This window comes from Phocoena phocoena, chromosome 16, assembly GCF_963924675.1.
Source record: "Phocoena phocoena chromosome 16, mPhoPho1.1, whole genome shotgun sequence".
Taxonomy (NCBI): Eukaryota; Metazoa; Chordata; class Mammalia; order Artiodactyla; family Phocoenidae; genus Phocoena; species Phocoena phocoena.
Window position 1 is genome coordinate 58,779,593 of NC_089234.1, and position 14,199 is coordinate 58,793,791.

Consider the following 14,199-nt stretch of genomic DNA (forward strand, 5'->3'; position numbering starts at 1 on the left):
GGAGAAGCCACAACAGTGAGAGGCTGCGTACCACAAAAAAAAAAAAAAAAAAAGAAATGCAATGCGATGGGACTACCAATATCAGGGTTTGATATATGTTCACATACACAATGTACATAGGTATGTATGTATATATAATATTATTCCAAAAATTGATATTTTGGTGTAACTAAGCATCTATAACTTATAAACCATTTATCCTCATATGCCTGTTTATAAGTTTAAAATACACATAAGTTCTCCCATTCCCATTTCATTTGGGGGTGGGTTTAAATAGTTATTTTTAAATACTGGCATCTAAACCCACAGAATTTCATTCTAAAGCTCTTATCATTTTTCACATTCTCCTCCTTAATTACTTTGAAGGAAATCTTGACCACCATCATGTCTTCCTCAGTGGGAAAAAAATAGCCTGGGGTGGAGGAGCATTTAAGATGAATGTGGTTTATCTGAAAAACAGGACATTTGTCTGCAGACAGAGGCAAAGAAAAATGACTCTGCAGCATAACTGGTCAAACAACCAGCCCAACCCATTCCCCAAAAGCCAGGGGTTACACCCAAACACTGCTTCAACATCTGGGATTCTAAATAGCCAAGGGTATGAGAAGATAAATCCTTTTGCTTATATCTTAAGAAAGTGCTATTAATATTCCAAATATGGGCAGATATTCTGACAGGGACATTTCCACAAATCCCTACAGCTCTGTCACAGGGAATAGTCCTCTTCTGGAAACCACTCTGTCACCTAAAGATACAGTACACCACAAAACCTGCATTTTACAAGAATTAATGCTTTCTTTTGAGGTATGATTGACATGTAACATTATATTAGCTTCAGATGTAAGACGTAATGATTCAGTATTTGTATATATTGCAAAATGATCATCACAGTAAGTCTAGTTAACATCCATAACCATAAATAGTTACAAAGATTTTTCCTTGTGATAACAACTTGTAGGTTTTTAACAAAAACGTTTAATGGTTTTGTTTTCTTTACTGAGGGGTGGAATGGGGGTTGGTGGGAGCAGATTTCTCACTCTTTCAGATTTCAACAAAAACATAACAGCTTCAGGCTTCCCTGGTGGCGCAGTGGTTAAGAATCCGCCTGCCAATGCAGGGGACACGGGTTCGAGCCCTGGTCTGGGAAAATCCTACATGCTGCGGAGCAACTAAGCCCGTGCGCCACAACTACTGAAGCCCACGCGCCATGCTCCGCAATAAGAGAAGCCACTGCAATGAGAAGCCCGCGCACCGCAACGAGGGCCCAACGCAGCCAAAAAAAATAAATAAATAACAGCTTCAGACTGCCTGTATGTGAAGGGAAGAAGTAATTAAATCCAAATGTAATCTTCAGGCATTGTAAGAAGGCAATTCTTACTCAATGTCAAATAGAGTTTTTAGGTAGTGTTAGGTAGCAAACTTATCTTAAGACTGCACAGAAATTTTTAGACCTTAAATTATTTCTACAAAACCTAAAACTCACAGTTCCATGGAAAAATATTACACATATTTAAATTAAACTCTGCACTTTGAAATCAAAAATTGACACATTTTCCAATGTTAGGGGTACCTGTGGCGGGGTGCAAGAGAGTAGACTATTGAAATTAATCATCTTTCAAAGGGCAATAACAGAATTAAAAGGTTGGATAAATTCAGTCACAGTTTTCAAAATTATTTTACAATAATTGTGGCAGATTAAAAGTGGCCACAGTTTCTTGGAGACAAGAGTCTATGTCCCCTCTCCTTAAATCTGGGCTGAACTATGACTCCTTTGACCAGATTCCAGGCTAGCCTTAAAGGACTGCCAGCTCCTGCCTTGGTCTCTTGGAGCTCTGAGCTGCCATCTAAGAGGTCCAACTACCAGGTTGAGGAAACCACATGGAGAGGCCCTCAAGCCACACAGAGAAAGAGAGGAACCCAGCTAAGCCAAGATTGCCAGCCACCACTACCAAAACACCAGGCAATTGAGTAAAGACAACTTGTACCCTCCACACCAGACCTGTTATCAGCTAAATACCTCCAAGTGATCCTAGTCAATAGCACATGGAGCAGAAGAATCAACCAGCTACTCCTGACCCACAAAACCATGAACTCTAGTAAAATGGCTGTTCTTTTAAGCCACTAAATTTTAGGACAGAAAACCAAACTCATTGTGAAAAATATATTTTGCATTGCAACTAATACTCCATAAATATACATAATGGAAACGTTTCACAAAGCAATACTTACCCTTACCATATTCAATGCATTGACCTTTCCTATTTTCCTTTTATAAAATACCACTTTTTCTATACCCAAATTGATTCATGATCTAGTTTGAAAAGCATTTTAATCTGTACGACTCACTTCGCAGGTGCATACACAAATCTAGACAGAAACCTTAATAGGACCCAGGTGTTTTGATTCCTAATACAAAGCTCTTTTTCCTTGCCCCACACTAACAGCCCACAGGTTCATAATAAGAAGCTTCTCACAAACTCACATACACACCTCAGAGCTGAGTGAAAAGTTGAAAAGCAGAGATGTCTGATGTTGGAAGTTATGTAGAAATCAGAAATAGCTAAGAGGAATGAGCCTTTTCCTTTTTTATCACTTCCCTTTACTTCCCCCCTTCTTTTCACAGATCTGTATTTTCCTACCCCTACTTCCTTTTTCCTCTGGTTATCAAGCATTATAAAACTGAGGTTTTTAAATATTAGTTGAACTTAATGAAATGTTATAGTCATATTTTTAAAAGTAGGCTAACTGAACATATTATCATTTCTTTAAAACTGTTGCTTTTTTTTTTGGTATGAGGTCCAAGACTAATTATGGCTGTAGGTCATTTTTAATGAAACAGAATTCTCATCACTGCCATCTCAGATCTGGTAGAACATTTTCATAACATTTGAATTAATATTAAAAGATTAACAGCTTTTTAGCAGATTACTAGTAATTGTTTCGTATATAACACAGGAGTATTTTTTGAAGCAAAGGGCTTGCTTTTGTTTTTGATCACACAAATCACTGTTGATTCCTGTTCTATTGTTTATACAATACCTGAATATTTGAGCTAATCACTAAAAAATCAGATTCAGGTTTGAATCCTATCTCTGCCACTTATTGTATAATCTTGAGCATATTAAACTCTGTGAACAGTAATGGTTATCCCATATAATTATAATAATTAATAATGCTAAGTCATAAGATTCAAATTATTAATATCAGGGAAAATTGCAAAATCTCTAAAGTAAATAAAAACTTACCAGAAATTGTTAACTGGAACATTTTAACTCTTAAACATAAGCAAAATTGGTTTGCCCAAGGCTTTTAACAGAAAACACAACCTGCTCAAAACTGAAGCTCAATGAGTTAATCCATTACAAAGCATACAATTAAGTATATTCCACTAGGGAATATTTATTCTTGGTGGGGGGGGAGGGGGTACCTACATGTGTGAATAAGAGAACTTGAAAGACAAAAATCTAAACAAGGTTACTAAACACTAAACACATCACCACAGAATTTCTTTAAATAGTGTGCTTATCTAGCACATACAGAATTCACTTTGACACGTTCTCAATTTGTGTCTTCATAGTGTAATACAAACAGCAAGAAACATGAATCAGATGTCCTGAGTGTAGAGTGAGAGCTTAGTACTTAGGGATGCTTAACTTTTCTGGGTCTATTTCCTCAGATGAAGGCAGTTACCTGGTGGCCTTGTGAGGACCTGTAAGAAAAGGTAAAAGTGCTTGACATATTCTTTAATATGTTGTTTGTTTTTAACATTTATTGATTTATTTGGCTGTGCCAGGTCTTAGTTGTAGCATGTGGGATCTAGTTCCCTGACCAAGGATCGAACCCGGGCCCCCTGCATTCGGAGCATGGAGTCCTAACCACTGGACCACCAGGGAAGTCCTAAATATGTTATTTTTATCTTTAAAAAAAAAAAAATTAAACTTCATTTCTTGTTCTAGAAAGTAAGACAATGAAAAGTTATGACTTCGGATCAAATTTCACCTCAGATACTTACTAGCCTTTACCTGACTGACATTTAACCTCATTGGGCTTCAATTCTCTCAACACAACCATGTAAATATCAGACTTTGATTTTAAGTACCTCCTCAGGCACCAACAATCTCAAGAGTCTAAAACATGTTCAAAGAGTTTTCAAAAATCACATGAAATTGTAAATTACCATTTCAAAGCCACATCTGGCTAATATTGAGATTTGCTGTTGTTTTCACATTGGAAACTTCAGCTACAGAAGATCCTACCCTACCTCAGGATTTGCACACCTAGCCATCTCCTCCCATTCCTGCTCCCACCAGCATTCCCAAGCAGTCTTTGGAAATACCAAAGTAGCTTCTAAAAGGGAAAGGCTAGGAAAGCCTGCTTTAACCTGTTTTATGAGTATAAAGAAGAAATACCTTGACCAACAAGAAATCATTTACATTTAAAGAGCTCTGAATCTGACTTGATAGCTACAGGATACTAACAAGTTTTCTAAGGAATGTGGTTTATTCAAGCTTCACATAGAAATGAGATCGAAGGTCTCGTGTGTGTGCGTGTGTGTGTGTGTGTGTGTGTGTTTTCCATTAGTGAAAAAATGTACTCCTTTCCCTTATTTGTGCTGAATCTAGGGGAGGAATGCTACACAAATAGGGGAAGAGGGGTACTAACGAAGGGATTCCTGTCTAATGCAGGAGGCTGGGCAAAGATAAATTAACATTGCTCCCATTTCTAAGGATTTGTGAGTGTAAGTCTAGAAATTTATATATTTCTCTACAGAGCATCTTTACAATATTCAAACTGAGGGATGAATATACCCAAAGAAGTCAAACCTACCATGTAGAGAAGAAGCTAACTCCCACACCTTCAAAAAAAAAAACTTTTCAAGCTATTTTTTACTAAATACTACTTTTTAATACTAAACATTTAGTACTACTTAATTTAATAATATAACTATGTTTTATTATAATATTTCAAATCTAAACAATCCAGCTCTGTACTTTTGGATAAGCAAGTGCTATGTAAAACAAACAAGACAAAGTAGAATTGTCAGTATACTTGAATGTGATCAACATGCTATCCCATGCTAAAATGTAATATAATCAGTTCATCTTGAGTATGTGAAAACAGAGACATAACCAAGGGTGTAAATCTGCATCACTTCTACAGCTTAACAGCTCTAATCTTCACCAAAACTAAGAACTAAAAATGATAGCTAAGGTCTCAGCTCTGCATAGGAAAAACAATTTCTAAAAAACTCTATTTTAGGAGGAACCCAAGACTTCCTCAGTCATGCCTTTAAAACAAGAAAATGTTCAAATCTCTAATGTGGTTAACTTCAAAGACAACACATTTGAACTGTTTTTTTTTTTAAAGATAATTTTCTTGTTTTTCAATTTGTTTACTCAAAAACTTAACATGGCTTTCCAGACTTCAGCTCAAGGGCTCAAAGAGTAAAACTATTTTGCTACATCAAGCTTAAAGGAATTTGAGAACCCTAAGACATCTGAATTTGATTCTTTTGCTATATTTTGTTTTCCAGTGACCCCTCTTGGATGAGTCAACAGACAAATTTCTTAAAAAGACCATTTTGCAGTATTACCTATTGGTTACATAGTACACTGTTACACAGTATGCTATGAAATTAAGAACAATGTTGCTAACCTTCAGTGCTTTTGGAGTTCTAATTAAAATGCAAATAAGCTCACTAATTAAGGACCTGCTAACCCATAGGGAAAAGACTGATCATTCTGATAAGTCACTGCGTTCTTCTTTGCAAATTCATTTTCAGAAAATTTACTTCTCCACCAAATAAGCAATTCTACTACATTTTTTTAAAGAAAGAAAACACTGACCACACAGCCTTAATAAAATGTTACTATTTATATAGGAGTAATATATTTATTCTGAGGGAATTTTCCCCATGGACAAATGCACGAAATGATTATTATAGTCAAGGCTCACTATAGTCACCAGAAAGAACAGAAATGTAATCTAGGAGTGCATCTCTTGGCCTCTGTCCTCTAGTATTGGATTTATTTCACACACAAGCTCATTCCATGTAACAATAAAAAAGAAAGGTCCAAGAACCATGAAATGTTTTCAGGTAAGAGATCTATCAACTCTTATGAATAGATAAGAATTTACAGCCAATACATGAATCCATTTTGTGCCACTGAGTACTACAAACATAACCTTAAAACATCTTTAAAGAGTTTAAGAATTAATTCACTGAATAAAAATTTAGAGCCTATGTTGCAATGAAGTAATTAGTTATAAGGCATTAAGAGTGATTCAACTAGTTTCCCTACTTCAAGTAGCACTAGACGAGATAAAACATGCATACACTGTGCACTGCAATAATGCAAAGTATAAAGTACAACCAACCAGTGAAGGAGCTGTTTCCAGGCTCAGTGATTAGGAAAGTTTTGTAGGGAAGATAAACTTTGGCTGGACCTTGAGGAATGAGGTTTTCATAAATATATTCTATATATGCTATAATGAACTTTTCTCTTGCTGAGAGAATGATACCACCTCACCTCCTACACCCTACAAGGTGCTGGTGGAGCTGTTGATTAGAGCGTCCTCCTCAACATCCATGCACTCCCCCACATATATAAACACCATTGGTGTGCACGCAAGCACACACATTGCACACAGGAAAATGGCTGAGAGTATATCCAAGGCTGGCCAAAATCCCCACCTCTGATACACTAATTGATTCAATGGTGGGTATGTAACCCAGGCAGGACTAATCAGAGTATTCTCAAAACTGATACATAGATGTGGAAAGTCTCTGCCTTTGGGCTCATGAGATTTTTGGCTTAGGGATGAAAAATGCCATCTTTCTTGTTACATTAAGATGGGCTGTGTGAGAAATGAATTCAATAACAGACGACAATAGAGGCAAGAGATGCACTCCTAGAATGAGTCATATCTGGCTAGACTTCCTGCTCTTTTAGTCAACTGAGTCTCTTAGAAACTTAATGGTTCTACTAGGGATACACCAAAGTCCAGCCTCAGCCTCTAGAAGGCAAAAAGCCAAGTAACCACTTCAATATCATTTCTGATAACCCCTAATTTTGTGAGTGATCAGTAATCACATAAGCTACCTTCATACCTATAATCCTGTATTTGCAGCTAACATAGCAAAATAGCGGGGCTTATTAGTAACTAAATGTGGTTTGCTGACAAAATTGTGAGATCCTGTTAATACAGTAACCAAACTGTGTCTTGCGAAGGTAAGAGTTTCTTACATAATTGCTGTACATATTTTCTTATTCTATTCTACAGAAGATGCTGAAATCAGCATGTATGCAATGAAAGCCAAAATGCAAATGGAAACTCAGATGTTCTTATGTTGAAAGCGAATTATTGTTTCCTAGATGAATACATTTTAAAATAAATCATATGAGGGCACAAGTACAAACAAAAACATAAGAAATAAAACATGTAAGTGAGGGCAACAACTTTAAATCTGCTTTGGAAAATATTCAAAAAGTATCGTCTTCAAGCAGTATGTGAAATTTCAGTTCATGAGACCACTTCAGTGAAATGATCCTTCCAAATCTTGAAGTCCAAAAATTGAAGAGAAGTCTTTACCTTAGTCAGTTACTATTTGAAAGAAAGAAAAGCCTAATAACTCAGTTACATAACCAGCACCAGTATTATGGTAGAACTAGCCAAACAAGACCTTTGAAATAAGCATCTATTTAGTATCATCAACATGTAGAATGGGGACTGCAGGAAAATTTTAGCAAGTGATTCTGATGAGAAATTGTTGTTCCTGCACAATAGCAAGCTTTTAAAAACTGAATATTTAAATTTTTAGAAAGGCCCTCAATCCTATTATTGAATCCTTGGGGCAAGATATGTTCTGAGGCCAGAATTTTATGGGATTTAGAAATTTGTCAATTTTAGGAAGGTAATGCACTGTATGTGCTATATATTTTATAAACTGCCCAGGAAGGTTTCACTCAGCATGCCATTAACAAACACATATTTCTACAGCAAAACATACACATTTGTGTCAGACAAATAAATACTACAGGGAGCCTCAAACCCGTTCAAGTTCTGCTGCCAAATTAATTCATCTCAAACTTTTTTTTAGTTTTCAGAGCTTTTGGGATTTCAGAAATACAGATGAAAAGATTACAACCTATAATAAAATCATAATACTTGTTTTACAAAGTTTCAGATTTACTTAGTATCCCAGAGGTCCATTCTGTAATGATGATATTTAGACACTTGGCCAAAATATGTATTTAATGCACATCAAGTTCCTCCAGCTTCAAATCAAGAGTCCTAATATATATGTTCAATGTAGAAAAGTTGGAAAATACAAAAAAAAAGAATAAAGAAAATAAAATAACCCACAATCCGAATGTAAATTGGTGCAGCCACTATGGAGAACAGTATGGAGGTTCCTCCAAAAACTAAAAATAGAGTTACCATATGATCCAGCAATTCCACTCCTGGGCATATACCCAGAGAAAACTATAATTTGAAAAGATACATGCACACCCATGATCATAGCACCACCATTTACAACAGCCAAGCCATGGAAACAACCTAAATGTTCATTTAGAGATGAACAGATAAAGATGTGAGATACACACACACACACACACACACACACACACACACACACACACACACAATGGATTACTCAGCCATTAAAAAAAGAATGAAATAATGCCATTTTCAGGTACATGGATGGACCCAGAGATTATCATACTAAGTGAAGTAAGTCAGAAAGAGAAAGACAAATACTGTGTGATATCACTTATATGCACCTGGAATATCCTCTCAACCTGAGGACTTTGATCTTTCTTAAATTCTGGAAAATTCTCAGCCATCATCTCTTCTAACAAGGCCTCTCCACCATTCACACTCTTTCCTCTTTTTGGAACTCCCAGTTAGATGTTAGTTGGTGCCTCTCAATATATGTATGTGTTTATATATATATATAATATTCTCTTGAGTTTTCTTGATTTCTCCGTGCTACATCTGGGTGAATTACTCAGTACTATCTTCCAACTCACTAATTTTTGCTTTAAATACGTTTGGACCAGAGTTTAACCAACTTTTTAAAAATTTAATTTTTCACCATTTTTTCCTTTATATAGCCATTTACTTCACATTTACCTACTGTTTATTTATAACATGCTTTTTTTATAACTCTTACTTCTTTTATCTTTTTAAACATATTTAAAATACTTAAAAGTCATTTTGAAATTGCTCTATTAGATTTTAAGTGAGTTTATCTCCTAGTGGTTTTGTTATTTTCTAAGTAATAGTCTTCCTCACCTGTGTGCAGGCTCAGACTTTCCATTCCTTTTTCCAATGGTTTTGAGGTAAGCCACCCCTCTTCCAGAGCCCATGACCTACAAGCTCGGTGCTCTTGTACCAGTTAATAGTGGAGAAATTACAGTTCCCAACTCTAAGCCATGTGGCAGCTCAGCCACTTCTGTGTCACCACTTCAGAGCCACAGCTTTTTAAAGCAACAGCCAGGAGCAGAGGCTTTCAGCCTTCTTTTCATCCAGCCCCAGCCCAGCTCCAAGTTTCATCCAGGGTACCTGACTCCAGTTCCCCTGCACAAAGTTATTTCCACTTGCTCCTGAACCCAGGATCTAAATGCATGTTTGCTTTCCATTTCAGTCCCTGGAGATGGTTATCTTGTTCTTGAGTACACCTATATCTTTTCTTTTTCTTTTTAAATTTGTAATTGCAGTGTTTGGAGCAGGGTAGGGAGCTAAAAGCAGGATAAAGAGTACCGTAATAACAACAGCTAACTTTTACTGAAGACATACTATATGCCAATTTTATATTTACTTTTTCATGAAATCCTCTCAACAATCTTTTGAGGTAGGTATTTTTATTATACCCATTTCAAAGATGAGAAAACAGAGGCATGGGGCCAGTAAACAATCTTTCCAAGATTACCAGCTAATAAGGACCAAGAGTCAACCAAAGGTCTTAACCACTGCTCTATTGGCTTCCATCCTGACCAGAACACTCTTCAGAATTTTGATTCTCTTATTTTTTTTCCCACTTAACTCTGATCATTTTGCATACAGGCAGGATTTTAATCGATGGAAGGGAAGTAGAGCCATATTCCTGGTGGAAAGTAGCATATTGGCTTAATGTTTATTTAGTGTTATTCAGTCTAGGCCTATACCTAAAACCAGAAACATAGTTTCAATGCCTGTCTTTTTACCAAAAGCCCTTCTCACTTTCCCTGGGCTCCAGGCATTTCATGTTTACCTCTAGATACCCAGGACAATCCATGCAGGCTTTCCTCTGACTCTGCCTTTTCACCACCTTCTCTCTGCCCTAGTATATAATGTCTAGGAAAGGACCTTATTAAGGGATTCATACAAAGCACCTCAGGAGACTTCTGTTTTTCATTTTCCTTCATAACCAAAGTTTTAATCTTAAAGGATTAAATTTATAAATATAAGTGAACAACATGCAATATCACCCGAAAAGAGCCAAACTCAATTTTAGGCTTCATTGTTAAAAACATAAGGTCTAGAAAAGTAAAGATTATCAGTTCCACTCTATGCTGCGCTGATAATTTATCCAACAAACACTAACTGAATAGTTCCTAAGGACCAAGCACTGAGCAATACACTATGGATGCACAATTGATCATCCTTTCTCTTTTCTAGTATGCATACATTTTTCTCATTTAATCCTCACAACAGGCCACTCCAGGAACAGTATGCTCAGTTTATAAAAATCATCTTCTGGAGAATTTCCTGAAATAGAAAAAAAAAAAAGGTGTTTTAAAGAGATTAGACGTTGAGAACGGACTGGAGGACACAGGGAAAGGGGAGGCTGGGACGTACAGAGTAGCACTGACATATATACACTACCAAATGTAAAATGGATGGCTGGTGGGAAGCTGCTGCATAGCACAGGGAGATCAGCTAGGTGCTCTGTGACCACCTAGAGGGGTGGGATAGGGAGGGTGGGAGGGAGGCTCAAGAGGGAGGGGATATGGGGATATGTGTGTACATATAGCTGGTTCACTTTGTTGTATGGCAGAAACTAACACAACAATTTTACTCCAATAAATATGTATTTTTTTAAAAAATAAATAAAGACCAAAAAAAAAAATGAAGAGGTTACTAAAACTGTTGCTTGGTCATCTAAAATACTTACAGACTTTTATTCCTAGGTTTAATACACAATTTTAAAACACAGGGTCCTAGTGAGAGGTAAAAGACAGAAGGAAAGACTAAAAGGAGTCCCTGGAAGTGAAATGGTTAAGAAGCAATAATTTGAGAAAAGCTCAACATTTGCTGATTGGAGAAGTGCAGTTTGTTTCCTTTTTCATAGAGATTAAAATTATATATAATTTATATATATATAAATTATATAAAATTAGAAGTCATGATCCGGAACAATGTGTAATTGCTAAAACATCAGAGAGAGTTACAATGTGGTCTCTTCAGATTCAACCCTTCCTAACATCGACTTCAGAGCTTATGAATATTTGCTATGATGAATAAGTAGAGCTACTCCTGAAGAAGATTAGGCAGAACTTGAACCTGTAGGTGGAGAGACTGGTTAAGAAGCCAACACCAAGTCTAAGCAAAATAAAGTCTCAACTTGAGTTGTGGCAGCAGGGATGGAAAACAAAAGGAATTATCAGACATAACTGAAGAAGAAAAGACCAACTTTGATAACCATACGCAGAGGGAAAATGAATCAAGTATCTAGGTTCCAAACTTTGGAGTAAGAGAAGTTAGTGGTGCCGTTAACAGATGTAGGGACCATGGAAGAAGGTGCAGATTTAGGACAGCAGATGGATTTAGTTCGATATATATGACTTTGAAGTCTCAGCAAGACACTCAGAAGGAGATATTCAGCAGACAGTTAAAATTAGGGTCTGAGAGCTGAAGGTAGAGGTAGAAAGATGACACAAGTGAAAGTGTTCAGTACAAAGCCTGGACCCTCCTACACCTTCTGCTTCAGTCAGACCAAACAAATGTAGTTCCCCAACAGAGGCAGCTCTCTGCCATTTCTACCTCCAAACAAACTTTTCTATAAGCCAGACACCCTACTTCACATCTGGTTAGCATCATCTTTCAGTATGTCATCCTTCGGTATGCTCAGTTATCATTTTCCCAAACCCTACTCATTTTCCACCAAGAGGATGGTACCTGGGTCTTAGCTCTCTCGCTCCATGTACCTAATTTTTAGCACCATGCCTAAAATAGCAGGCATTTGAAAGACTGACTAAAAGAATAGGCTTGGCATGTGCTCAACAAGCCTTGGAAGGAACTCTATCCTCTTAGAGGTGACCACTGAAGAAATTAACTTGGATGATATTTCCAAAGGAGAGAAAAGAAAGTTAAGTGGTCCTAAATACACATAATCATCATGGAACATTTTCATCTAGGGAGCAGTTCCCAAAAATGCTTCTTGACTTCTTTCAGGCCTAAATACATCATCTGTAACACAAGGATCATTATTCCTACTTCACATGTTGATGGGAAGATTAAATGAGATAGCATAAATAAAGCACCTAGTATAATGTATGGCACTCAATTAATGTTCCTCAACCCAATGTGAAAATATGACAGAGCTAGCTTATTTCTTTGCAACTTCAGTAACTGCTATACCCTAAAAGGCCTAGAAAAATAATGGATATTTGAGAAAGGGAAGCTAGACTTGTGAGATGCTCTCTATGAAGCAGTTTTTTCCAGCCTCACACTATTTTCACTTTTGTGTGGATAATTCTTTGGTTTAGGGGGATTCCTGTGCATTGTAGGATGTTTAGCAGCATCATTGAATTCCACCCACTTGGTGCCATTTGCCCTCCCCGCCAAATATGTCTCCAGACATTGCCAAATGTCCCTTAGGGGGCAATACTTCCCCTGCTTGAGAACTACTACCCTAAAACTAACTGAAATTCTCACAAAGCCCTAAATCCTTTTCTTGACATCTACAAATATATATCATAAATTTATTTGTTCCCTAGGAACTGATTCTACACATTAAATCATGCTTAGACTTTATAAGCCGTTCTCTGAAAAGTTAACCAAAACTGCTAGCTAGCCCCTTAACTGTCAAGCAAGTCATCACAGATAATGCATGCAGTCTAACCACTCAGTGTATTACCACACTGAGACCCTTAAAGCCAAACTAATATAATGAACGTAGGAATAGCCAATCCCAAAAGGTCTTCACACAAAATGAAGAGATTTATCCCAGTACTCAGGTGTCTAATCCTGACTTCATGTCTACAGGTGGTACTAACTACATATTTTATGAGTTTTAATTGCCTAAGGACTTTTACAAGTTTTACGTAGACACTAATAACATGTAAAATAACATTACACCTGTTTAAGAATTATTATGTATCATATACCCATATATTGCAACAACATAAAAAGTTATGTACACTAACCACAAAACAAAACAAAAAACAGACAGGAAAGTAGAGAAACAAAAGCTGAGTGAACAGTTCACTAGGGCTTTTGGACAAACTGTGTGAGGTTAATAAAGCTGACCTTGATCAAGTTACTTAACCTCTCTATACCTGTTTCCTCCTTGCTAAAATGTATATAATTATAGTGTCTACCTTGTAGGGTTGTTGTGGGATTGAATAAGTTAAAAAAGGTAAAATGCTGAAACAATACACATTAAACATTATTATTTATCGTTATTTTTAAGGCTGCATAGGCGAAGAGAAGCGTATCTTGGGTGGTTGTATAAAAGTAGGCACAGTAAAGTCAAACAACAATGAACATGCACCCAGATGCTCTATGTTCAAACTTCAGTTCCTTAACTGTTTCATTTGGGCTTCCATTTTCTCATCTGTAAAATAGGAAAGCACTTTGAAAACAGATTACCATATGACAAAATCTAAGGGTTGTATGTTTAGTAGGATAGCAGGGGAAAGTTGCAGCTGTCTTCCAATTTGGTAGAGGAAACTTTGTGAAGAAGGTACTTTTTAAGGAAATACTCTAATAATGGGCCAACCAGGGAAAGCACATGCCTTGAACCCAGGTAGGTGTGATTCAAAAGCCTTTGCTTTAGTCTACAGTTTGAAAGCTTAAAACGAAAAAGGAACATCCTGAGTCGTTTAAAAAAAAAGTTTATTTTCTTCATATAAGGTAGGCACACTAACCCTTTGACCCTTTGAAAGTAATAGGAATACATTAAAGGCACTGGCAGGGATTTGGTCACCA